The following is a 20,496-nucleotide window of genomic DNA, read 5'->3' on the forward strand; positions in this document are numbered from 1 at the left end:
AACTATCTCATTTGTACTGTCAGAAATGTAGAGGAGTTAGAATACACAAGAAATACAAAGTTTAGGAAACTATGTAGTGATTTAATGAGCAAACAGCTCCTATTGCCAATGATATTGCTTTTGGAACACACCAGAAAGGAGGTGTGGGTGAGCACGTGTGAGTGTGCATGAGTGTGTGTGTGCTATTTTGTTTACATTCTTAGGGGCCACTCATATTTCCAAGTAATATCGACAAGAAAGCAGACTGATTTTATTATTTTTAGGGCCCGTTTTACCTTTCTTTTCAAAAAGATCAGGGAATAAGACTGAACTTTATGGCACCAAATAAGTTTTTCTGTCAAGGCCTTCCTACAGGTGTCTCAAACTATCTTCAAGTTTCTCTAAGTTGTAAAATAATAGAACTGATAGGTGCATCAATTCTTCTAAGGCCAAGCTACATGAGGGACTTATTGAACACATGATTTTCAATTTTATTTTCCTTTCCAGACAAGAAAAGAACCAAATGGATTTCATTCTTATCCTAAAGAATTCAGAACCAAAGAGCTTATTTAAAAGTCTAAAATACCTGAAGCTCAGAAAACTGAACTCAGGTTTCTATCACACCATATTATACTCTTACCTTTAGAATTTATCTTCTGAGCACCTGGTAAAAGATTTTATCACAACCTTGAGGACTCAGCTTATGAAATCCCAAAGAAATGGCACAATGCAGAAAGTCATCCTAATATCTTGGAAGGTTTTCTTTTTTTTTTTTTTTTTTAAGGTTCCTGAGTCCCTTTCCACGTTTCAAGCCCATAAGCGCATATAAAACTTATAAAGCCAGGAAAGAAAGGAAGTAGAAAAGTGACAGACACATTATTAACTTTCTGAGACAAATTAAACAGAATTTTTTTTTAAAGCAAGTTAGAAAAACACTTACTTTTCCCAGGTCTTTGGTACAAAGCTCAGAAGGCAAGTTCCCTTTTCCCACAAAGTCCTGTTAATTACTAGCAATGACTCAGTGAGGTCAGGCAGCCCAAATATATCTAGAAATTGTGTAGAGACAAAAAGTTAACAAAGTCAGATTAGAAATTAAAAATCAAAATACCACATTGCTATTCAAAGTCTCTATGCATAATTAAAATACAGATTTCACTGGAATATCTAAATGATGAACTGTGATATCTACTTTTCTTTCAGAACAACACTAACGAGACTTGCTAAATCTAGATGGTGTTTTGACTTGTCACCTTATTAAAGTTACTGAAGCAGGAACCAGCAAGGCATCTTGGCAACCATTCACGGTAAAAATGTCCTTCTCAGGGAGTCATAAAAAGCAACTGAGGGAGGATCTGGACTTCTAATTATACTGCAACTTGGGAGGGAAGGTCTTCTGAAATCACACTTGCCTGCCCCACCTTCCAAAGATGAGCTCATCTCACAAACACAGAAGCGGGTTGTAAATAGACGTTAACAATAACAACTTAAGAAATTCATCAGCAACTTATAAATGCCCGTCAGGTGTACCCACTTAAGCGCACTTCACTTTTGCATGTGGGAATGAGAAGAGTCTTGTTAACTTTTTTCTAATGAAACAGAAAATCTGAAAATTCTGTGTGATGATGCTCTCACTTAAAACATCAGTTACTTCCTCTCACAATCTTGCAAATGAATACGTAGGTAGTAACTCATTCATAAGATAAACGAGTTTCACTAGGTGTAACAGACGCCACAGGTAAATCATAATTTGAAGTCTAAACCTGTCAGGCTCTCCCGCAGTGCCAGGGCTGCACACAAGATGTTATTCTAAGTGTGATAAACTTGTTTAAAAGCCATGAGAGATTGAGAAATAGGTCCATTAGGAGGAGGCAGAAAGTACTGTCACCACAGGCAGTCAGAAACCCACAAACATCAATGGGCATCATTTATTATTACTGTCACTGTTACGCTTTAGAGTACTGTTACTGTTCTGCTGTTACTGTTACATTACACAGTGTGGACTCTTAAGCCAAGTTTTTCTGTTTTTACACGAATATCCCTGAGACATCAGTGCAGTACCACATGGTACACTCTGTTCTCCTCTAACTCTCGTGTCTGATATCACAGGGAACAACCTGAGCATAACTCGGATTTCACATTTGTTTAGGCACGATTTCACACTGCAAGAAACACAGGGTAACAGCAGAAGACTGCACGGGGAGGAACCCCGCTGCCTAAGGTTACACAGAATGCACAGAGCCACACCTCGAATACCTGCCAGCGATCTCAGCTCCCCACAAGGGTGCCAAGCCACGGTCCTCCACACCGGGTGTCCCAACTTTGCTTCTGATTTCAGGTTACCCCCACTGCCATCACCTCACAATGGCTCACAAGCTGTAACCCTTCCAGGGCCTCAGTCCACAGGAAGCGTCAGGGTTTTCTCAAGGTAAAGTGCTGTATTATACTTTTATCTATTTATTTCTTAACCCAACACATATGTGTAAAATTGTGCTCCGATTTTTATCCAGTTTCCATTCTATTTTTTTTTTTTAACATGTCACTGAGAAAGGTTTTTGAGTGTATGTCCCTAATCCCACTATCCCTTAAGCACTGGTTGGGCGGCGGGGGCAGGGCAGCGAGGCAGTGTGTCATGATTCTGCATAGCGTGGCAGTTTTTAGAAACACATGTATTGCACTTTAGCAGAACCGACTGTATAATAACCACTGTTTATAAGGCTGCTTGTGATTTAAATCAGAGGAGTTAAATTATGATTTTCATATATTTTCATTATGTTTAAGACAATAGCAATATATGTCATGTGTGTGTGTTAGTCGCTCAGTCATGTCTGACTCTTTGCAACCCCATGGACTGTAGCCCACCAGGCTCCTTTGTCCGTGGGATTCTCCAGGCAAGACTACTGGAGTGGGTTGCCATTTCCTTCTCCAAATATATGTCATACAATTTTAGAAAGACTCTCACTCACATTTTAGGTTTTACAGTAACCTAGTATGAACACTTTTAAGGGTGTTTCAGTTACGTGAAAAATTTATTAATTAGAAGTTCCCTGATGGTCTTGTTAATAAATAACGTGTTACTGTACCATTCTGGAGAGACCAACATGATGGTGTTATAAAGACAGATTCTTGCAGAGGAGGACTTATCTGGAATTGCGAGAGAGGACAAACTGAATTACTTGTCATTCCTTGAAACGAATACATCTTTAAAAAAGTCCAAGATGTACATAAAGATATGTACAAAAAGTTTTCCATTACAATAACATATTAAGCAATTTTAAAACAAATGTTTGGCAATGGATAAACAGTTTTTTTAAATATGTAAGATACTTAACAAAATGAGAAAATGTTTCTAAGCAGTGTTCACTGGGGAGTGCTGGCTATAGGATGGATGATACGTTCAATGTGATCCCAATTTTTTAAAAGTATCTATATCTAGAAAAAAAGACTGAAAACAAGTCAATATTTGAAAAGTTGCTAATTAAAGATAACAAAAAGAGAGTAGAATAATTTTTACTTTCTTTGCATTTTTCTGTGGTATCCAAATTTTCCACAATAATCATGTCTACTTTTACAGTTAGAAATAACAATATGCTATATAAAAATAGGACGAAGGCATCTGGTGAGAAATAACTCTTTTTATCCCACTTTAATTTCAAATGTGAATCCAGCCAGTAAAATGAACACCAGCCCAAGAACAAGGACACCAGATGCTACTTCCACAAGCATTAACAGTCACAGAAAGTAATTTCTATCTCATAATTCAAAGGCAAATACAGTCCCAAAAGAGATGTTCAAAGTATATAGATCAGTTATAAAAGCCAAAATATAATTTGCTTTTACTGGCTAAAACAGTTATAGATTTAGTAAAATCCAGATTAAGGAAGATTTTTAATTACATAATTACATACAAGCTGTCTTAATGTCTGAAAGAAATTTAGTTATGGATGAAGAAACTGTGCCCTGGATATAACTCCTTTCAAACAAGATCAAGATTAAAGAAATACAAGAAGCAATGGCTTTGGTTATGGGGATGAATGCCTCACTAAGGGGAGTTTTCAACAGAAAGTAAGAAAAGAGAGCTGGATCTTTATGACCTCCGAAAGAAGTCAGCTATATTACAATTTTCCCGATAACCATAAAACTGGGCTTTGAAAATGACTCATTTGCCAAAAATGGTGATTCCTTAGTCATCAGTCTGCTTAGTTTAATCCCGTGCACTGAAATCCCATAAGACCTGAATGGAGAAAGTACTCAGGAGTCAAGGGCTAATGTGGGGCAATTTGGCCACCACACACTTGAGTTCACTTACTTATGCTGGCCAGCAGCACATTTAAACGATGTGCCCCTTTTCATTTTCAGTGTAACCTTGCTAGCTTATCAAATACCAAGTAACCATTTGGTGTAGAGTAATTGCTTTAGTACCACTCTCCATTCTCAAGAATGCACTGAGGGTTAAAAATCAGGGGCGGGAGGGGTGCTGTTTCACAAAATTACAAAGCATCTGTAACATGTAATGTATACATCTGAATAATAACCATTGTCCTATTGTACATAGATGTACTAGTCTGTTTTTTTTTTAACTTCCAAAAATGTTGACTTCAATGAAAAACAAATAAAAACAAAACCCTTCTGTTTCAAATTTGCTTTTGTATTTTTAAGCATTTTCGAAAGTTCTCCATCATATGGAAACAATTAACTCCTGGCTTCATGTTTTGTTTTGTTTCATAGAAAAGGCAAATTGAACATTTTAATTACGCTATCTACAAAGAGAGATCACAGAGGTGATACTGAGTTCCAGAAAAATCAGTCGGTTCAAATTCAAGAGCAAAGGTTTCATTTTATTAAATGCATGTTGATTACTTTAGAAAATAACTTAGAAATTCTTGGCTTCTATGTTTTATAAGTTGCTGCCTAAAATGCTGCACATATGGCCTTTAATAATTTGCAACCAAATATTATAATCAACAAGTAAATTCAAATATTGTTTTCAATTAGGAGTGTTGAAAATAAAAACTATGAGTTTTAATCTTTACAAGAAGACATGCTGAAATATGTATTTACCTATACACACCTCACACTAAGGGATTCTCAGTATGGAAACCATATTTCTTAAACTTCTCTAAGAATTAGCATACGTGTAGCTCAGGGGGATACACTCTCTCAGCATAACTGGATATAAAAAAGGGCAACCAATTTTCAGAGTCTACCTGGAAAATAAGCAGAAATTATTTTCTCAGGCTCTCTCGTCACTCCCTGGGCAGAATTCCAACATAATCTAAATTGGTCTTGGCACCATCTCACTCCCCCTTTTGCATCACTGAGCCACCTCTGGTCCAAAGCCCAGTGACCTTCAATATCCATGGCCTCTTCCTTTCACTGGTTCTTCCCTTCCAACTTCTAGACTCCTGATGACTCCATGTGAATATTTCAGCAAAGCTGGGCATTGAGGAAGTTTAAACAAATGATTCATGAATTTTAACTTTCTCTGGATTATATGCATTTTTAGAGAAAAGCTTGAATACCCAGATCCTGCCTTTCTCAACACTGTAACTCATTGGAGAAATAGTTGAATCCAGGCCTGGAGGGTAAGGAAAGTACAATATAAACCTAGAACCTCTCACTATGCCAGAAAGCAAGCAGTGCTCAAATATTAATGCAGACATGACACAGGACAAGGGAGCTGCCTGAAAGGGGCTCCCACTAGGCCCATGTGGTACAGTCTGAACAAGGAAAAGAATGATATGAATAAACTGCAACACGTTCAACTTAAAAAAAGGAACCATAAATCCACAGATCTTCATGCAAAGGAGGATACTGGAATGCTCTTTACAAAGACGGCCAGCTAACAAACACCAAAGGAACAGCAGAAACAGAAAATCCCACTTTGCAACCACTGACGCAATGATTGATTCAGTCGAGGCTCATTAATAGACAACGAAGACCATTAGGGGAAGGGTTGCTGTGGAACAGGATACTCACACAGTCTCAGAGTATCACCCTTCGGATTACTTATCACTTACCTAGGGGAAAAGGTATCCTTATAATGGAGAGCTCTGGCAGACCACCTTACCCAAGCGATGGCTGGTATAATCAATCAGAGGGTAACTGGACGCCACATGTCTCCACTATGTGATGTGTCTGTCAAAATGCTTAATCTGTATCTTACCATAAATTAACAATCAAGTCCAGATTGCAGTACTTTCTATAAGAAAATTATCTTGGAATTTTCCAAGATATCAGTGCCACGAATGACAAAAACAAATGAAAACAGGGTGACTGTTCTGGATGAAAGGAAAAGAAACAAAATGCAATGAATGATTGTTGGTGAACTTTGGATGAGGAGAAGGGTTATAAAAGACATTACTGGAATAACTGGGGAAATCTGAATCGGTATTACGGGCTGTGTGGGAAAACACTCTTGTGCTTGTGAAATAACATGTGAAGTAATTGGGGTACAGGGTCAAGCATGACCTCTATAATTAATTAAATAGTTCAGCAAAAGTATTTTTAAAGTATATGTATTCAGAGACAGAAAGAAATAAGACAGAAAACAAATTTGGCAAAATGTAAGCATTTATATGGCAGGCTATAACCTATAAAAGCCAGTAAGAGCCGAAGAAATGATGCTTTTGAACTGTGGTGTTGGAGAAGACTCTTGAGAGTCCCTTGGACTGCAAGGAGATCCAACCAGTCCATTCTGAAGGAGATCAGCCCTGGGATTTCTTTGGAAGGAATGATGCTAAAGCTGAAACTCCAGTACTTTGGCCACCTCATGCGACGAGCTGACTCAGTGGAAAAGACTCTGATGCTGGGAGGGATTGGGGGCAGGAGAAGAAGGGGACAACAGAGGATGAGATGGCTGGATGGCATCACTGACTCGATGGACGTGAGTCTGAGTGAACTCCAGGAGTTGGTGATGGACAGGGAGGCCTGGCGTGCTGCAATTCATGGGGTCACAAAGAGTTAGACACGACTGAGTGACTGATCTGATCTGATCTGATGGTTACTTATAGGTTAGGTCTACTCCATATAAAAAGAAATAATACAGGAGCTTATGGTTGAAACTGACACAAAAAGATTAATTTTTCTAACACAAAAATTACAGCATTTAGTCTATACCAAAAAAACACAAACTTTCTCCAATTCAGTTTTCTTCTGTAGCAGTTAATAGTCATTAGGTGGAAGGCAGAAGATTTAGAAAGAGAAGAAACCTAAGGAAGAGGATGACAACGGATAAAAATTAGGCACAGTTCAGTTCTTTTCCACACCTCTTCTTTTGAAGAAGAGGTTAAGTTCCAAGGTTTAAAAAATTATGCCCTGTTTTCCATCCTGATGACCCTGGGTAGATGTAAACCTTTCCAATGAGTGAGAAAGAGTCCCACTGCAAGATGGAAACTAACTAAACACCAGAACCAGGGAAGCTGAGCATTTCATGTCACGCTCAGCCCTGGCCAAGCCTAGAACAGAGGGCCATGCATCTGAATAACCATCCGTCTGAGCACACTAGCATCCCAGCTTGCCACTTGTAGCACCTCCTCAAACCGAATGTGTTGGAAACAGTGTTCTCCGCCACCAAACCCGACCCTGTGTTTTCATCACCTTTCTTCTTAGTCTGTTGTTGTTCAGTCACTAAGTCGTGTCCCACTCTTTGCGACCCCAAGGGCTGTAGCCTGCTAGGCTCCTCTGCCCATGGGATTTTCCAGGCCAGAATACTGGAGTGGGCTGCCGTTTCCTTCTGCACTTTTTGGTCCATCCAGTCTCAAAAGCGCAGTTGCATCTTTTACTTCAGTTCCCACCTGCCCTGTCTTCCTCGTTCACATACTCAGGGCCATATTAGCCACGAGGCCTCTCGCGGTCCAGGCAGAAACAGCTTCTCTTTTCTCTGTTTCTCCTCAGTATTTTTATCTATGGCACTTACTTGGCACTTTTACAATATTTTTGCCACACAGAACCGATTCTGCACTCACTGTAGGTAAGAGCTTTATTATGTCACCTCATTAAAAAAAAAAAAAACCACTGCAATTCTGTGAAGTACTTTATTATTTTGCTATTTACAGCATGGATAGTCAGGTGAAGTAACTTGTATGAGGTCACAAAGTTGATCTACCCTAATACCAGGGTGCTTCAGGTTTTATTTATAATTTTAAACCCTGTCCCCTGTCCTTAAATCAAGCACAGACTCCTTCAAGAAAGGGATCATTTTATCTGGCTCTGCATTCTCTCCAAAGTCTAGCAACACTCATAACTCATGTTCACGGAATTATATTTCAAGACTCAGCTCAGAAACCATTTTTCTTTCTGACTTCCAGCCTCCTCTTGTGCCCCTCCTCCTTGCCCTCCGAACGCTTCTACTGCAGTATAGGCACGCCCTAACTGCGGCGTTTGTGCCCCGAAACACAGTAGGCACTTAATGAATGTTCACCAAATGAAATGTTTATGCATGAGACAGCTGGGTTCCTTATCAAGGCTGCTATGTCTCGCTAGAAAATTGATCTCCACTTTTATCATTATCACATACTGAGGAAATTATTTTAAGAGAGAGTGACAGTGGGAAAATGGAGATAAACAGTCTTGGTCTTCGGGTCCTACTCACTTCATCTGCTGTCCCGGGTACACTGTGTTCTGGAGAAGTGCTTCTGAATTTTAACATATATAAAATATCACTCAATACAAATTACAACTCAGTATATCATAGGGCTTCCCAGGTGGCACTAGTGGTAAAGAACCCGCCTGCCACTGCAGGAGACGTAAGAGATGGAGGTTTGATCCCTAGGTTGGGAAGATCCCCAGGAGGAGGGCACAGCAGCCCACTCCTGTATTATTGCCTGAGGAATCCCATGGACAGAGAAGCCTGGTGGGCTTCAGTCCGTGTAGACCAACACAGAGTTGGTCACAACTACTTTGGCCACCTCATGCAAAGAGTTGACTCATTGAAAAAGACTCTGATGCTGGGACAAGAGGAGAAGGGGACGACAGAGGATGAGATGGCTGAATGGCATCACTGACTTGATGGACGTGAGTCTGAGTGAACTCTGGGAGTTGGTGATGGACAGGGAGGCCTGGCGTGCTGCGATTCATGGGGTCACAAAGAGTTGGACACGACTGAGCGACTGATTTGATCTGATCTGATCTGAAGCGACTTAGCATGCACACAGCATGTTGTAGTACAGTCTGAAATTCTGTATTTCTTTTTTGGGGGTGGGGGGGAGGATAAAGGATGCAAACAAGAGGCTAACCAAGATTCTGTATTTCTAACAAGCTCCCAAGAGATGTCTGTGCTGCTGATCTATGGACCACACTTTTGAGGAGCAAAAGTCCTAGACTGTAATAGTGAAGCTGTTCCCATTTCTCTTAAAAGAGAAATAGCATGTAGGCTAAATGACCAGACATGAATTCACAGTGTTAATGCTAGTTATCTCTGGGTTTCTTCTTTCCACTTTTCTATAATTTCCAAGTATTCTATAATGACTCTTGCTGATGGAAATAAAAATTTTAAATTCTATATATACACACGCATAAAAAACTCTCCATTTGGACACTTCTACTCTGCTCGACTACATCTTTGTTTAAGCAACAAATATACTTAAAAGGACCAGACTTGGGAAATAACAAGATGGTGAATTTAGCAATTCTCTGTCTGCTCATTTTAACATGTAGATTAGCATAAAATAGTAATTACCCTTAACAAGCAGTCACCACCACAAGCATTGTTTTTCTCAGGTTCCTTTCCCTTACAAGAAAGAGAAAGAATTCATTCAGGTAGAAGACAATAAAAGGCACACCAAATTAAGGACAGGAGAAAAACCAAGCAGGCGCTACACTGAACCTCGTCCAAGTGGGTCAACAGAGCCTCATGAAGTTGAAACGAAGGCGGAAACGCATTCTCCCAGCAGAAGCAGGGTGGGCTGGGTTCCCCGACAAGGCTAAGTGGAATAAATTAGAGCGGCACTATCCAGGCACCTGCAAGTGAGGTGGAAAGAAATGGTCCTCGGAGGAGCTCCCTTCCAAAGTGTAACAAGGGGAGATCATTAGGAAAAGGCAATTAGAGGCTGCATCTTTGCAGGAAAGCACTCCCCAAATACCTGACTCCTTCTCTTCCATGGAGTTCCAAAGGATGCCAGGTTTAGTCTATCAGCTGTAGAAGTCGCAGCCCTGGCAGGCAGGCCCCTCATAACCACTCCGTACCTGCAGCTATTCCAGACACTTGCCCAGGCCCTAGGTGTCTGTGAAGTGACAGAAACAAAGGAGGCGTCCAAGTACCGCTCCTCTGGAACCAGTGTTCCTGGTTAAAGCAGGATGGACAAGGTTCTGCATTCTCTGTTTTTCAACCCACAGTTCTAAAAGACCTTTTTCTGTAAAGAAATATTGTGAAATTCACTGTGAAATTACCTGAAAGGACGGGAACTTAGTGCCTGGAAGGCTTATATATACACTAGGACTGAACCACTTCTGTTTGTCTATTAAGAATGCGGTTTCATATCTGTAAAGTTTAGACATGCTAGACATTCAGCTCAACTGAAAACAGTGAGTCACTGTTTCTTTGCTGAATCCTGTGAGTCTAGAGCTGGACCACTCAAGGCAAATAAACATATGCTGAGGTTTCTAAAAATGTGATCATGTGAGATTTCAAAAGTAATGTCAAAGTCATCGTCTTGATGGGAGGAAAAAAAATCTGAAATCTACTTGGACTTCCTTACACTTCTTTTATTGAAATTCAAATTGTTTTTATTTTGAATTACAGGAATTGTAGATGGCAAGGGAGAAAGCACCATAATCTTCTTAGTGATCCAAAGCCTACAAGTCCTAATATCTTAGTTGGAATTTTAGATTTAAAGAGACTTAGGAAGCATGACAAATAAAATGCAATATGTGGTCTTTAGCTTCTATTCTGGTTTTTAAAAATGTTTTTAATGCTAAAGACTTAGAAGACTAAGTCTTTGGGAAGTTTGACTATGGATTGATAATAAATGACATTTGGGTATTATTATTTATTTTGCTGGTCATCATAATAGTACTGCCTTTATGTAAGGTAGCGTCTGTATTTTTTGGAAATGCATGCTAAAGTATTTAGGGGTAAAATGCCATGAATTCTAAAATTTATTTTTAAGTGGTTCAGCAAAAAATAATATATGTAAATTTAGACACATGAAGTAAATAGGAAAAATGTTAATAATCACTGAAATTAGATAGGGGTTCAATGGGTGTTCATTGTAGTATTTTTTACACTGTTTTTCTATTTGAAAATTTTTAGAAGTTTAAATTTATATCAAAAACACATATGGCCCTAATAGTTTTATCTACCCTGTCTTGCCATATTAGACCACAGTCTTTTCTCCAGAAGACCTCTCTCACATCTTCCACTTCTGTAACTTTGCGTATTACATGCTCTCAATTTTCTCCCTCTAGTCACTTTGCCTCTGGGGAAGGCTAATTTATTCTTTCAGGTCAATCTCAAATGCTACCTCCTCTTGCCTAACCTCTGCCCAACTTGATGCATCTCCCCTTTTCTGACTGCCTATGACACTCTGTACCTCTCATCACACTTACCGCATTCCATCCTGCAAGATAAACACTGACTCTGACCTTTACTGAGTGCTTCCCACACGTGAGGCTGTGGTCACATGACCTCACGTGCATTCTTTCCTCTCTTCATTTCTTTCCTACCCCACTGAGGTAGGAATTGTCATTATTCTCTTTCCAAAGGTGAGAAATGAGATATGAGAGGCTGGGTGACTTATTCACAGGGTTAGTAAGCAGCAGTGCCAGGCTTCATCAAACACAGCCCATTTGCATTCAAACTCTTAAGCATTCGTGTGCATGTCATCAGCAACGTGGCCTGATCCTTCCCTAATAACAATTTAAGGGCAGGTAGAGCATATTATTTATTTATTCACTCAACCAATAATCATTGAAAAGCCACTATTATTCAGAGACATCTGGCCTATGCGATGGGGTAAAGTTGTGAACATCAACCTTTTAGCAATAAACAAACTAAAATAGACTGGAATGGGTGAATTTAACTCAGATAACCATTATATCTACTACTGTGGGCAAGAATCCCTTAGAAGAAATGGAGTAGCCATCATAGTCAACAAAAGAGTCCAAAATGCAGTACTTGGATGCAATCTCAAAAACGACAGAATGGTCTCTGTTCATTTCCAGGGCAAACCATTCAATATCACAGTAATCCAAGTCTATGCCCCACCCAGTAATGCTTAAGAAGCTGAAATTGAATGGTTCTATGAAGACGTACAAGACCTTCTAGAACACACACCCAAAAAAGATGTCCTTTTTAGGGGACTGCAATGCAAAAGCAGGAAGTCAAGAAACACCTGGAGAAACAGGCAAACTTGGCTTTGGAGTACAGAATGAAGCAGGACAAAGGCTAATAGAGTTTTGCCAAGAGAACAGACTGGTCATAGCAAACACCCTCTTCCAACAATACAAGAGAAGACTCTACACATGGACATCACCAGATGGTCAATACCAAAATCAGATTGATTATATTCTTTGCAGCAAAAGATGAGAAGCTCTATTCAGTCAGCAAAAACAAGACTGGGAGCTGACTGTGGCTCACATCACGAACTCCTTATTGCCAAATGTAGATTTCAATTGAAGACAGTAGGGAAAACCACTAGACCATTCAGATATGACCTAAATCAAATCTCTTATGATAATACAGTGGAAGTGACAAACAGATTCAAGGGGTTAGATCTGATAGACAGAGTGCCTGAGAACTATGGATGGAGGTTCGTGACACTGTACAGGAGGAAGTGATCAAGACCATCCCCAAGAAAAAGAAATGCAAAAAGGCAAAATGGTTGTCTGAGGAGGCCTTACAGATAGCTGTGAAAAGAAGAGAAGGGAAAGGCAAAGGAGAAAAGGAAAGATATATCCATTTGAATGCAGAGTCCCAAGGAATAGCGAGGAGAGATAAGAAAGCCTTCCTCAGCGATCAATGCAAACAAATAGAGGAAAACAATAGAATGGGAAAGACTAGAGATCTCTTCAAGAAAATTAGAGATACCAAGGGAATATTCCATGCAAAGATGGGCACAAAAAAGGACAGAAATGGTATGGACCTAACAGACGCAGAAGATATTACGAAGAGGTGGCAAGAATACACAGAAGAACTGTACAAAAAAGATCTTCACAACCCAGATAATCACGATGGTGTGATCACTGACCTAGAGCCAGACATCCTGGAATGTGAAGTCAAGTGGGCCTTAGGAAGCATCACTATGAACAAAGCCAGTGGAGGTGATGGAATTCCTGCTGAACTATTTCAAATCCTAAAAGATGATGTTATGAAAGTGCTGCACTCAATATGGGTGGTAAAGATACCATCACCAGGGACTTCCCTGGCTGGTTAAGACTCTGCCTTCCACTGCAGGGGGCGCAGGTTCCATCCCTGGTCAAGGAACTAAGATCCGATACACCATATGGTGCAGTCAAAAAAAGTGGCACCATTTTATAAATGAGGAAAATTGACGCTTACAGTTGAAGTGAGAATTCATTCAAAGACACCACTGCGTGACTTTGTTCCACTGGGATTCTCCATGGCCTGGCTCAAAGCCAACTGTACTACTGCTCTCTTCAGTCAGAAAGCCAGGGCCCCTCGCTGAACTTGTCCACAGTGCTGGCCTCATCTCTGGAGGCGGTCTTTCTGTGCAGGCCACGTCTGTTCATGCATCCAATCTCCTGAGGAGAATTACATAAACTGACTCAGGACTAGGGCCCTGCCTCACTCACCCATCACCTGCCCTGTGTTGACACAATGCCTCCCACTCTGGGTGCTCCCTAGGCCCAGTGGCCCGTGACCACATAAATGATCCTGAGTTGCAAAGCTTATCCATGAGCAAAAGCCATGGAACAAAAACATACCCTGTTCTGGTGCTTGAAAACTAAAAGTTCAAGACAACTATTTTTCATTGACCTTAAATAAATTAAGTTTTACAACATGGCTGATAACCATAAATAGAAAAGAGAGGGTGTTGTTTTCCCCATGAGTCCTCAGCTAGGCCTCCAACTGGGGGCTATGAACATTCAGGGAATGTGCCACAGGTCTTGGTTTCCATCCAGATTCCAGAAAAAGAGCAGAGGAAAATGAGTTTTACCAGCAATATAGTTTGAGTTCCTCCTCCAGGAACCACCCTCTACAAAATAACACCTAAAACGGGCTTGTGCGCATTCTTCTTTCTATAGCTTTGTTGGCCAAATTGACCATTCTGTTATTAGAACCTTGGATCCTCTAAGTTGAATGAAAAGTCAAATATTTTTAAAATATTATATCATTAAAAAAAGACTCTTCTTTGCTCCCCTGGTACATAATATAAAGGTTCTGACTTTGCACAGAAAGGGACTGATTCAGAGTTAACTGTTCCTGCCTTGAAAGGAAACCAAAGGCTTCCAGTGCCCCAGGATATCACAGAAGTTGCTGAAAGAAGCAGTTTACTGAATAGTACTTCTGTGTCTTCAAAGTTTTAATATCTAACAGTGGAAAACTAAAACCATTAGGATCAAAGAGGCTAAAAAAAAAAAAAAAATCAATGCTTCCTTTGTTTGTTTTTAACCAGAATAACCAAAACTGAATATAGTTCACCAAAGTATTAAATTTCTGTCTCACTGTAATTTTCCTTCTGTGTCCAACTATACAAGAGACTTTTAAAAAAACTAATAAAATGTTCAATCTTACCATCAATAATAATATGCTTTGAATTGTTCAGAAATGAAAGATAGGATTGTGGGTCTCTCCAAACCCTTTCTTGTGTGTCCAATGGCATATATTATAGGCTTGCTCTTCTGCATTCATGAGAAAAGTGACCAGGGAATACCAGAGGGAACTAAGGGAGGTGTGTGTGTGTGTGCATGCCAAGCACTGAGCCACAACATATCTGTGGGTGGAGTTAGAGTAGAGGAAGGCAAGCAATAAAGCTGGCACTCTTAAAAAGTGTCATAGGTGTCTCCCAAGATCTAAAATTCGACTTGCCCCTCCACTTTTCCACTCTGTTCTTTGCTCCAGGAAGCTGACAACATGCTTCCTCAAAGCAATACTGATGAAAAAGAACAAAGCTGAAAGCATAATCCTCCCAGACTTTAGACTATATTACAAAGCTACAGTAATCAGAATAGCAGAGTACTGGCATAAAAACAGACACCAGGATAAATGAAACAGAATAGTGAGCCCAGAAATAAACCTCACCCCTGCAGCCCCTGTTCTACTCTCTGAGTCTAATTTTCTATTTTTGATTCCACATTTATGTGATACCATAGAGTATTTGTCTTTCTTTGTCTGACTTATTTTACTTAGCATAATACCCTCAAGGTCCATCCAGATTGTCACAAATGGTAGGATTTCCGTCTTACTCGAGGCTGAATACTCCTCCACAGTGTGTATGTATATGTGTGTACGTGTATACGCATGTATACGTGTATATGTGTATATATGTGTAGTCCATGTAAAATATCTTCTCATCTTTAGCTATTCATCTGTTGATGTACATTTAGGTTATTCCATATCTTGGCTACTGTGAATAATACTGCAACGAACATGGGAATGTAGAAATCTCTTCAAGGCCCTGTTTCAATTTCCTTGGGATATATACCTAGAAGTGGGATTGCTGGATCATATGGTAGTTCTAATTTTTTGAGGAAATGTCATACCATTTTGTACAGTGGCTGCACCAATTTACATGCCAACCAACAGTGCTCGGGGTTTCCTTTGTTCCACATCCTCACCAGCACCTGCTGGTGCCTGTCTTTTTGATAACAGCCGTTCTTACAGATGTGAGGTGAGTATCTCACTGTGATTTTGGTTTGTATCCCCCTGGTCATTAGTGATGGTGATCACATTTTCATGTATCAGTTGGCCTTAGACCTTCACCACCTCTAGTTCAAAATTGGGAAAGGAGAATTTCAAGCCTGTATGTTGTCACTCTGCTTATTTAACTTATATGCAGAGTACATCATGTGAAATGCCAGGCTGGATGAAGCACATGCTGGAATCAAGATTGCTGGGAGAAATATCAATAACCTCAGATATGCAGATGACACCACCCTTATGGCAGAAAGTGAAGAACTAAAGAGCCTCTTGATGAAGGTGAAAGAGGAGCGTGAAAAAGATGGCTTAAAACTCAACATTCAAAAAATGAAGATCATAGCATCCAGTCCCATTACTTCATGGCAAATAGACAGGGAAACAATGGAAACAGTGAGAGACTTTATTTTGGGAGCTCTAAAATCATTGTGGATGGTGACTGCAGCCATGAAATTAAAAGATGCTTGCTCCTTGACAGAAAAGCTACGACAAACCTAGACGATGTATTAAAAAGCAGAGACATTACTTTGCCAACTAAGGTGCATATGGTCACAACGATGGATTTTCCCAATAGGCATGTATGGGTATGAGAGTTGGACCATAAAGAAAGCTGAGTGCTGAAAAATTGATACTTCTGAACTGTGGTGTTGGAGAAGACTCTTCAGAGTCCCTAGGACAGCAAGGAGATCCAACCAGTCTATCCTAAAGGACATCAGTCCTGAATATTCATTGGAAGGACTGATGCTGAGGCTGAAACTCCAATATTTTGGCCATCTGATGCAAAGAACTGACTCATTGGAAAAGATCCTGATGCTGGGCAAGATTGCAAGCAGGAAGAGAAGGGGACGACAGAGGATGAGATAGTTGATAGCATCAATGGACATGAGTTTGAGCAAGCTCTAGGAGATGGTGAAGGACAGGTAAGTCTGTTGTGCTGCAGTCCATGGGGTCACAAAGAGTCGGATATGACTGAGCAACTGAACAAAAACAAAAACAATACCTCTTATGCAGCCTTCTCTTGCCTCTAGCTCTCTCCTTTCCCTTAACTTTCCTACACCGTGCTTATTATCCTGATATACTATATATTTATCTATTTATGGCCATCTCCTCCCATGAGAATGCACGGTCCCATGAGCGTTCAATCCCTGTGTCAGGAAGATCCCCTGGAGAAGGAAATGGCAACCTACTCCAGTATTCTTGCCTGGAGATTCTCATGGATGGAGGAGCCTGGTGAGCTACAGTCCATGGGGTTGCAAAGAGTCAGACACAAATGAGCAACTTCACTTTATGCCTACTGTTTGAAAAATGGGTAGTGCACAGTCTGCACTCACTAAATTTTTGTTGAATAAATTATTTGGTTAGGGAAAAATAAAAAGAACTGCTGGTCTGCTTTCCTAATGACTGCAACTAAATTTCCAGTGACCAAGATCTTCAATGGCCATCTTTAGAGATGCTATAGAAGGAATTCTGTAAATTAAAAGATGAGTCTACATGAGGATTTTCTACACTGCACATCAAGCCAGCAGAGTACACAGTAAATAATAATAATTTTTTAAAAATGAATAAACCTAACTGTTTAAACCTGAGTGGCAAAGGTTTTATGTAAAGCACCAGAATAAGCAAGTTTCACTCTGCAAGCCACAGAACCCCAGTCACAATTACTCAACTCTGCTGCCGCAGGATGTTAAGAGCCAGAAACAATACATCAGTGAATAAGCACAGTTATGTGCCAATAAAACTTTATTGATAAACACTGAACTATGTATAACTTTCACATGTCACAAGATATTATTATTCTTTTAATTTTTTTCAAACACTTAAAAATGTGAAAACCATTCTAGAGTTGTAAACCATATAAAAACAGGCTGTGGACCAAGATTTGACCTCTGTGCTGTAAGTTTCCCAATTTACATCCTTTCTAAGGGTGGTTTTTGTTTTGTTTTTTTCTACAAACGAAATACATTCTGCCCCATGAATCTCTTGGATATATAGTCTACAATTAATTAAGCATGGAATAACTGCTTTTGTTAAAGAGTAATAAGCTGGAGAAGCAGTTTATTTAGGTGAATAAACATTACTAATGCACCCTTTCGTGGCTGTCTTTCTACACAGATTTTGGTCATCTTCAAATGCTAGCTCTGTCACCATCTTTTCCCTTATCTAAGTATTTTCATTTTTCAGCCTGTTTAAGAAATTTCAATCTGCTCTTTCTTCCTTTACAGAGAGGGGAACTGTAGCAAAATCTTAGGACAGAGGGGAGAGTGGCTTCCCAAGGATTTGAGGCAAGGTGGATTCCAGTACAATGTTTCCTGATTAAGTGTACAATGTGTTGCTCAAACTTTGCTTCCAAGTACTCTCAAACACCCTCTGTTGTGTGGGCCCTGGAATGAGAACTATTTAGACTGCAGGTGCTACTAGCACTCAGGGTCACCTGTCCCCATGAGCCATAAAAATTTACTGAAAATGCCAGGCTGGCACTAACATAGCCAAAACATGTTATTTCATAACTTAAAGCAGAAGATTTTCAATTCCTCTCATTTATAATGATAGCCTCATCTCTCTTACATAATAGAAATATATGAAAATGAGGAATTTGAAGAAGCACTCTTTATGGTATCTTTCAGAAATGCCGGCCAACACAGGGAAGAGGTGGATTAACATCGGACATGCCTACTGGACCATGGACACCCTATAGAGGATGGGAACGCTTCACAGTAGCCCTTCGGATGCTCTCAACCCAATCAAGAAAGAATTCAAGAGGAAAGTCCCCACCCCCTGTGTTCTCTGAGCACAGGAGACATGGAACAAAACTCAAATTTATTTTAACCTAATTGATCACATACTCCACTTGCCCTACTCATTGTGCAAGCAGATCTACTGGAATGTGAAGTGAAATTTTTTTCAGTTTTCTGCAATGCCTCTGGTGCTCTGCTTCTCAAATTTCCCAGTAAATCAAATTCAAATAATCAGGCCAAAGGAAGCCAATGGTTTTCCAACTCCTACTGTAAGCAACGCAGCCTACATACTGACTGTGAAAACCACAGATTAAATTAAGCTTCGCTTGAATTTCAAGATGCCAGAGACGGTCTCCTGAGAAAGCGGACTTGGCTTGAAACCCCAGTGTCTCACACACAGGGTCCAATTCACAGCAAAGACGGCCGTCCACAAAGCCTCCCCGTCTTCCCAGACCTCTCCTCCATTCTGCAAAGCTTGGAATACACACATCAATGAAGTTGAGACATCAAATCACGGAAAGTTGTAAGATAAGCCCCTCGGCCTCATCTCACACTCTTCATTGAGCTTCTGAGGGAAATGGCAACGCAGATGAGGCAGGCAGCTTCCAGCAAAAATAATCAGAAGTGAATAAATACACCAAGGAATCACCACTGTGGCTGCCTGGCAAATCCCATGGGCATTTAGATCGACACATTCTGTTGGGGAATAACCAGGGCCCCAGGGAATCACCCTCTTCCAGACACCCAGACTGTGATGCTGAAACCAGGTGATGGATGAAGTGATGGTGAGGACACTTCCCTAAACAAGCCTGGCTGCTGCCTGTATTAGTCTGCTGCTGCTGCTAAGTTGCTTCAGTCGTGTCCGACTCTGTGTGATCCCATAGACGGCAGCCCGCTAGGCTCCTCTGTCCCTGGGATTCTCCAGGCTAGGGCTGCCCTAACTAGCCACCACAGCTTACACGACTGAGATCTCCAAGTCCAAGATCAAGGTGTCACTATCCAGGTGTTGACAAAGCTGCTCTGTTCTAAGGCCGCTCTCCTCGGCTTAGACGCTGCCTTCCTGCTGTTTTCTGCCCTGGGCTTCTCACTACACGTGTCTGTGTCCAGATTTCCTTGTCTTGTAAGAACACCAGTCATAACAAATTAAAGTCTACCTCCGTGACCTCATTTTAACTTAATTGCTTCTCCAAAGACCCTATCTCCAAACATACAATCACATTCCAAAGTACTGAGGATTAGGCCTTCGACATAGGAATCTTGGGGGGGACACAAGTCAGCCCTTGCCCTGCTGGAACCACTGCTATGGCAGGGCTCTGCTTCCATTCATTCTGACCAGTGCCAGAGGCTTGACAATAAACTGATAACTCAATTCTCGCTATTCTGAAAATTAACTAACTTTCTTTATAGTATATAATTTTCACTGCCTTTATAAAATACTTTGTCACATACCAAATACAATCACAAAAAAAGTCATTGGCAATGGGGCACACTAAGCCTCAGCTGCTTTTTTTTATTTTTATTTTTTCTTTAAAGCAATTTGCACTGCAACAAAGATCACCACAAGAAAACATGAGGACACTCAGTTGACATTTATCATAGTGGAAGGCAAGTGTGAAAAAATACATTCTCACTTATTTCATGTATACCTTTTCATGCAGACATTCATGTCTTTGCATGAAGGATTACTTACTGCTGTGTTCATCTGTGCTGCCAACTCTGGATATCAAATGGGTTTAAAAAAATAACACTAAGTGTTGTATACCTAAAGCTAATTTAATATTGTAAGACAACTTAGACTTCAATAAAACACACATGCACAGACACATACTGAAATCAAGACTTCTATTCAAATGAGGTGTGTGGCCAGGAATATCATCAGTGAAATGTAACATTTAAAAATCCTGTATCTAACTGATTACCAACTGAGCTACCAGCTACCAGCTCACTTGGTAAAGAATCCACCTGCAA

General features: G+C 40.2%; 1 protein-coding gene across 11 annotated transcripts in view; it reads right to left on the minus strand.

The window, feature by feature from the left end:
- The window catches only part of APBB2 (amyloid beta precursor protein binding family B member 2), a 385,290-nt gene that overhangs the window by 273,539 nt on the left and 91,255 nt on the right, over positions 1-20,496 (minus strand). For 9 of the 11 annotated variants that reach the window (XM_070791347.1, XM_070791343.1, XM_070791346.1 and 6 more), the window contains one exon: positions 920-1,025. The exons of the other annotated variants lie outside the window; for them this stretch is intronic. The gene's annotated coding sequence lies outside the window, so the exon portion shown is untranslated. The remainder of the gene's footprint in view (positions 1-919; positions 1,026-20,496) is intronic. 11 annotated transcript variants of the gene reach the window in all.

This window comes from Bos indicus, chromosome 6, assembly GCF_029378745.1.
Source record: "Bos indicus isolate NIAB-ARS_2022 breed Sahiwal x Tharparkar chromosome 6, NIAB-ARS_B.indTharparkar_mat_pri_1.0, whole genome shotgun sequence".
NCBI classification, from domain to species: Eukaryota; Metazoa; Chordata; class Mammalia; order Artiodactyla; family Bovidae; genus Bos; species Bos indicus.